Here is a 6,963-nt window from a genome sequence, read left to right on the forward strand (position 1 = left end):
TAGTAGGCATTTTAATATATTTGGTCTGGAAACCCAGACATAAGTCAGGACTAATAACATAAAATGGAAATCAATTAACACAAAGAAGGCATTTAAACTTTGGTGACCGAGCAAAATAATCTACATAGACTCTATGATTAGAAAAGAAGAGACAGGTAGGAATTGAGAGCTGGACATCCCAATATTTACAGGTGAGAAGGAAGATTTCAAATATCTACTTAATTTCCCTGCTGTCTCTTAAGAGTTATCTCTTTCTGACCTTTTAAAAATACATATTGTCTATCTTTTTTAATATGGCGATATTTCATAGTAACTATCAGAATTTTTTTTTGCATTCATATGCTTCCATATATATTGTCCTCTGGATTCAAATATCAACTCTATTAATAAAATCTATTCAGTATGAATAATTATCTCTATATGCACAATGATATTCTCATCTTAAATTTAGCATATATAAAATAAGATCCAGAATTTCAAGCTCACAGTATACCAGCTATAGAAAATAAACTCATTTAACTTCTCTGTGCTTCAATTTCCTCACCTATTAAATTAGGATAAAACAACCCTTTCTTATTAGGTTGTTTCAAGAAGCAGATGGGTTGTCACATGTAATACGTGTGCTTAAAACAGTGACTGGCATATGATAAATATTCAATAAATTTTGCTATTATTAATTTCGACAAATGTTCTGTTCTCCTACTCACATTTTAGTGAGGGTAAACTGACCAAGGTGTCATAGAAACAACCCCATAATCACAGTAAATTTACACATGAAAAAGTCATTTCTTGCTTGGCTGAACATATTGTGAGAATTAGAGGACATTTTACGGTTGCTTCTATCTATCAAGTTCCTTAAAAATACAGTTCACACATAGTGCTCCAGCCATCTCAATTCTAGACCTCCACTGTTATCAGAAACATTTCAGAAAGTTGCATGCCTCTTGTCTTTTTTTTTTTTTTTAAATCCCTAAAGGAACACATGTCATTTCTTCTCACAGCTCATTGTGAAGTTACGGGACACTATCTAGCAGCAAGAGGCTTGGGAAATACGGGAACACACATAGATATTTGGTGAGCGTTAAATGTCTGCACCCCATCTAAGACATCACTAGTCACTCTGAAAGCCAAAGTGAAATCTGGAATTTATTTCTGACTTCTCTCCTTCTCTCTTCATCCATGTGTTTTTTTCAACTAAGCCTTCTCATTTCCTCCCCTTAATGTGTCTGAGATGAGCTTTCTTCTCTCCTCTACTGCTTTGTGCTGCAGCGGACATAGACTCTTTATAAAGGAAAAAAACACAACTGTATACTCTCCACATGCAACATTTTTGATATGAAGTGTGTGGGCTTTTTTCCCACACCAACCCATTCTCCAACTCTTGTATGAAGGGGGCCAGCCCCTCCGCAACCTGTGGGTGTTTCTCGTCACGTGGGATGAGAGACTGAGAAAAGAAATAAGACACACAGACAAAGTATAGAGAAAGAAAAGTGGGCCCAGGGGACTGGTGCTCAGCATATGGAGGACCCCTGCCGGCACTGGTCTCTGAGTTCCTTCAGTATTTATTGATCACTATCTCTACCATCTCGGAGAGGAGGATGTGGCAGGACAATAGGGTCATAGTGGGGAGAGTGTCATCAGGAAAACATGTGAGCGAAGGTCTCCGTGTCAAATAAGTTTAAGGAAAGTGCTGTGCTTTGATGTGCAGGTACACAAACATCTCGGTACATTAAAGAGCAGTATTGGCACTAGCGTGTGTCACCTCCAGCCCTAAGGCGGTTTTCTCCTGTCTCAGTAAATAGGACATACAATCGGGTTTTACACCGAGACATTCCATTCCCAGGGAGGAGCAGGAGACAGATGCCTTCCTCTTAACTGCAAAGAGGCCTTCCTCTTTCACTAATCCTCCTCGGCACAGACCCTATACGAGTGTCGAGTGTCGGGCTCGGGGACGGTCAGGTCTTTCCCTTCCCACAAGGCCATATCTCAGGCTATCACATAGGGGAGAAACCTTGGACAATACCTGGCTTTCCTGTGCAGAGGTCCCTGCGGCCTTCCACAGTGTATTGCATTGCTGGGTACTTGAGATTAGAGAATGGCAATGACTTTTACCAAGCATTCTGCCTTCAAGCAATTTTTTTTTTTTTTAAATAGAGTTTAATTGGCTGTAACTTAACAAACACAAAGTAGAAATAACTATGATTAGATATTTTACATAATATAATCTCTAAGCTACAATTAATAGCTATATACTATATTTCATATTTTACAGAGAAAGCAAATATTTTCTAATACTACTGAATGTTTACAAAAATAATCATATACTAGATTTAAAGAAATTTTTATTAAATTGTTAAAAGCATAAGCTGTACTCATAACATTCTTTGCCCATGCTTTAATTTATTTTATTTTATTATTATTATACTTTAAGTTTTAGGGTACATGTGCACAATGTGCAGGTTTGTTACATATGTATACATGTGCCATGCTGGTAAAGCACATCCTGCATTGTATATTAACTGATGTCCTAAATTCAATGACACTAACTACCTGGAGTTAGTGCAGACCCCACAGGTTAAGGACTCAGTCCCACAAGGTTGCTCACCACTTCAGATGCCAGTCATAAGTAGTTACAACATTTCTGTCTGACTTGACTACAAATCAGGGGTTCCCATGACCCCTGCTCAGGTTAGATAATGTGCTGTGACAGTTCATAGAACTCAGGAGAGCATTTACTTAGATTTACAATGGATATGATAAAGAATACAGAAGAAGAGTAAGATGAAGAGATACATAGGGAAAGGTCTGAAAAAGTCCCAAGCACAGGAGCTTCTGTCCCTGTGGAGTTGGGGTATGCCACCCTCCTGTCACTTGGATCTGTTCACCAACCTGGAAGCTCTACAATCCTGAAGCTCTCATTGTTTATTTTCCATGGAGGTTCCATTACACAGACATGATGGATTAAATCATTGGCCATTGGTGACTGAACTCAATCTCCAGCCCTTTTCCCTTCCTCACAGGTTGAGGAGTGGGGATGAATGCGCCAACCCTGTAATTATGAGGTTGGTTATTTTGTCAACCAGCTCTTCCTGAAATTAATAGCAGCTTGTTCAGCTACGAGTCATCTCATTAATATGCAAAAAAAATACTTACTCCTCCAGAGATTCCAGGGGTCTTCTGTCAGAAACCAGGAACCAATATCAAATACTGTAACAAGAGATGCTCCTATCATCCCTATCACTTGAGAAGTTACAAGAGTACTAGGAGCTTTGTGTCAGGAACTGGGAACAGAAACCAAATATACATTTTTATTAGATCACAACCCTTACATAGTGTTCTGTTTGATCAGATTCCAGCTGTCTGCACTGTAATCTGTCCTCCTCAGTGCTTCTAAAGTTACAACTATAAAAATATGACTAGGGGATTTCTTTGCACAAAACAATTCTGTTTTTCTACATTTCCTGTAATTGGAACAGTCACATTCTTGACGTTGGTGGCTAAGCAATAAGAAAAATAAAGTACTGTGTGGTTTTGTACCAGCAATTAAATGCTTTGGCATGGAAGTGATACACCTGATTCCCACTCAAAACTTATTGTTCAAAACTGGCTTAAACAGCCCTTAACAATCTAACAATTCATTTCTGTTCATTTTTATGACCTCTGTACCCTAGTTTTTTCTTATGTATTTTGACAATTTTTTACTGCACACCTACTATGCTCAAGGATCATATTCAAATTCAGTTTTTTTCATGCTTTACTCATATTCTTGTCTCCTAAAAGAATATATTTTGCTCTTCTTTTAAGGCCAGACAAGAAATCCTTTAAGGCATGATTTAACTTTACCTATGCAAGTGTCCCCAAATATCTATTCTGTACCCATCAGAGGCTAAATTAATCTCATAGCATGTTGTTCATTTTTTGGCACAGTGTTAATACCTGAATTACTGTAGGTATTGATTAGTCTACTTGGTGTTGCAGACTGTTAGCACCTTAAGGGTGAGGAACTGGGATAATTCATCTTTGTAACACCAGAACTTGACACAAATTATGTACTTAAAGTTGTGAATTGAACTAAAACTTTGGCAACAATTCTATAGAGTTAATGCTTGAAGGAACACTTCACAATTGAAGTGCTAATTATAAAGCCTTTCCACAATTAGGATTTTACTCCATAAATCACTACTATGTAAGTAAACTGCTGTGGTAGATGCATTGGCTTGAGCAATTCAATATCCATTCCCACCTCTTTCTAACTTGCTTTCTGAAAATGCAGAAGTGATGAATTTGTAAAACAAAATAAAAATACAAGATTTTTTATGCCCATATTTGTAGTTTTAGTTTACATTCCTCAAATCAGATACATTTAAATGAAACTTGAATTAAAAATCTTGATTTAAGAACAGAGAGAAGAAGGGTACAAAGCATCCATTTCTGTATATTCATGCGTGTATGTGTGTGTGTGTGTCTGTTTTAGTACAGGTGTTGTGGTTCTGAAGCAAGGAGCTATAGTAGTGACTTCCTGATTCAACAGGCAGTTCCCTGACTATGTCAGGAAAAGTGGCTTCCTTGAAAGACCAGTTCTGTTGTTGACTTGGAAGTTACTTTTGGGATCTCAATCTAGAGTCTATTCCTAAAGCCTCTCAATAATTCAATATAATATTAAATACATCCCAATGCATTATTTTTTCCTTATACTAACTTCAGTGGGTCCTGTCTTTGCTAATAAACTCTAACTGAGAGTAATTGGCACCTGAAGAAAAACTTCAAGGAAACAGGCATCTGGTATTTAGCATCTGACCTGGTTGTGTTTGAAGCAATTAGGATCCTGCTAATGTCAGAGTATAGAACATTGTTTTTCTATTGTATGAGATAAACAGCATTAAAGATTAACTGTAGTCTTTTGGGAGAAAGTGTCTATTGAAGTCAAGTATTTGGTGAGCTGCTGAGCTGCTGCAGTATACTCTTATGACAAGAATGAAGAATGCATGAATTCTAGAATGAGCAACTGTTCTAGAGAATTTAGAAAAGGAAAAGGAAACAAGCCCAAGTTTCAAAGTACTACTCAAGACATTGTCACAGGTACAGAGAATGTGACTGTCCTAAAAATTGTAATCCCTTTTTCTGTGTAGACAAAGGCCTAATATGCATATTAATCAATGTGTTAGTCAGAATGGGCTAATCTATGCTTCATTAACAACCCCCAAAATCTAGGTAGTTGAAAACAAAAGTACTTCAAGCTATATAGCCATTGCTACTGAGATGAATATTCCCTTATCATAGTTTCTGTTTATATTTATTAGTTTTTCTTCCATGAATGATGAGATCATTTCTGATTTACCTCAAGACTTAGAATAATGTTAACTATTGTGGCTACCTTAAAGACATGCCTATTCTTAAGACCCACCACTGTCACCTACTGCACCATTTGCACATTTGTGGAAAGCAATCTTAGGTTGATCTGGGATAACATTTATTTATCATAGTTGATTAACAATTTTTCTAACTTGTATCATGGAAATGAGGAAAATGTATGGGAATTAATTATGAATGTGGTGGGTGAAGGAGGGAAAAACACAGTTTTATATAAATATTATATGTTTATAGATAAATACATTTACGAGGCTGCACTTATAAGGGGATCTGAATATTATTTGTAACTGAGCCAACCAAGAGTTATTCTGTTTCCTTGATTTGTTTCTTAAACATGGACTCAAAGATGGCTTGTGTAAAACTGTTGAGATTCCAAAATGTCCATGATACAACACAGAAAAGGGGATCCTAATATCTCAAAGAGATAACAGTGAAGTGGCTTGTGTATAATCCATTTATATATCTGCTAGTTATGACTCCTGAAGAACTGAGAGTCCTTTCACCAAGACAGTGAGAAATGCACTGGTAAGGAAAGCCATAGCACACTATTTACTATTTTTCGTAGGATAATAATGAGGGTTGAATTAATATGCCTTTTGATTTTAATGAGTATGATGAGTTCTTAGCATTTAGAGGCTAGGTGGAAATGTTTAATGGCCAGAAGCAAGGGCATCATGGTTTTCATAATAGGTAACAGTAATAATAATCAGAATTTCTCACAATTGTTCCCGAAATACTAGATTTAGATAGATGCAGCAGACCAATGATGTCTTACTCTAATGTTTATTCTTATAAATACAATCTTTAAAAGTACTTTTTATATTTAACATAAAGATTATAATCTTTATAAATAGAAATGTCCTAAAATATTCAGGAAAAGTAAAATTGCCACTCTAGAAGTCTCTGAACTCAGTGCATCTACCTCTATAGAATTCCTTATTTAATCAGTACATTCTGCTTCTGAACAATGAATTTGTTTTCCAGCCAAAGAAGTGGAGCAATTGGTTTACACCAATAGAACTCACCAATCTCACTCTATCACTGGCAAGTAACTGGTTAGATCCCTTAAAGATCCTGGTGTTGTCATATTTAGAAAAAAACATTTCCAAAGTATGGCATTATAGAAGAGACATAATATTTTATAAATCTGGGACCAACATACAAGGCTAGACTAGTTCTCCTATAGCCAAACCACGTGGACTTGGGTTAATGCAAAAATAATTGCGGTTTTATATTGTGAATTTTAAATTATTATAACTAGGCTCAAACACATCTTTATTAATCAAAGTAGGAACCATTACAATCGACACATTTTTCCCAATAAGAAATAAGTTTGTTTATTCCTGTAGCTTAAAATTCTGTGCTTTGGGATTCGATGAACTCATGGAAAGTGTGTTTTCTGCATCCTGCTGGTTGTGGAAGCATTTTCCCTGCAAAAAAGTGGTTGAGATGCTTGAAGAAGTGGTAGTCAGTTGGTGAGTGGTCAGGTAAATATGGCAGATGAGACAAAACTTCATAGCCCAATTCATTCAAGGACATGTTGGTTATGCAACATGTGGTGGGGTGTTGTCATGGAGAAGAATTGGGCCCATT

The sequence above is a fragment of the Gorilla gorilla genome, chromosome 3 (assembly GCF_029281585.2).
Source record: "Gorilla gorilla gorilla isolate KB3781 chromosome 3, NHGRI_mGorGor1-v2.1_pri, whole genome shotgun sequence".
Taxonomy (NCBI): Eukaryota; Metazoa; Chordata; class Mammalia; order Primates; family Hominidae; genus Gorilla; species Gorilla gorilla.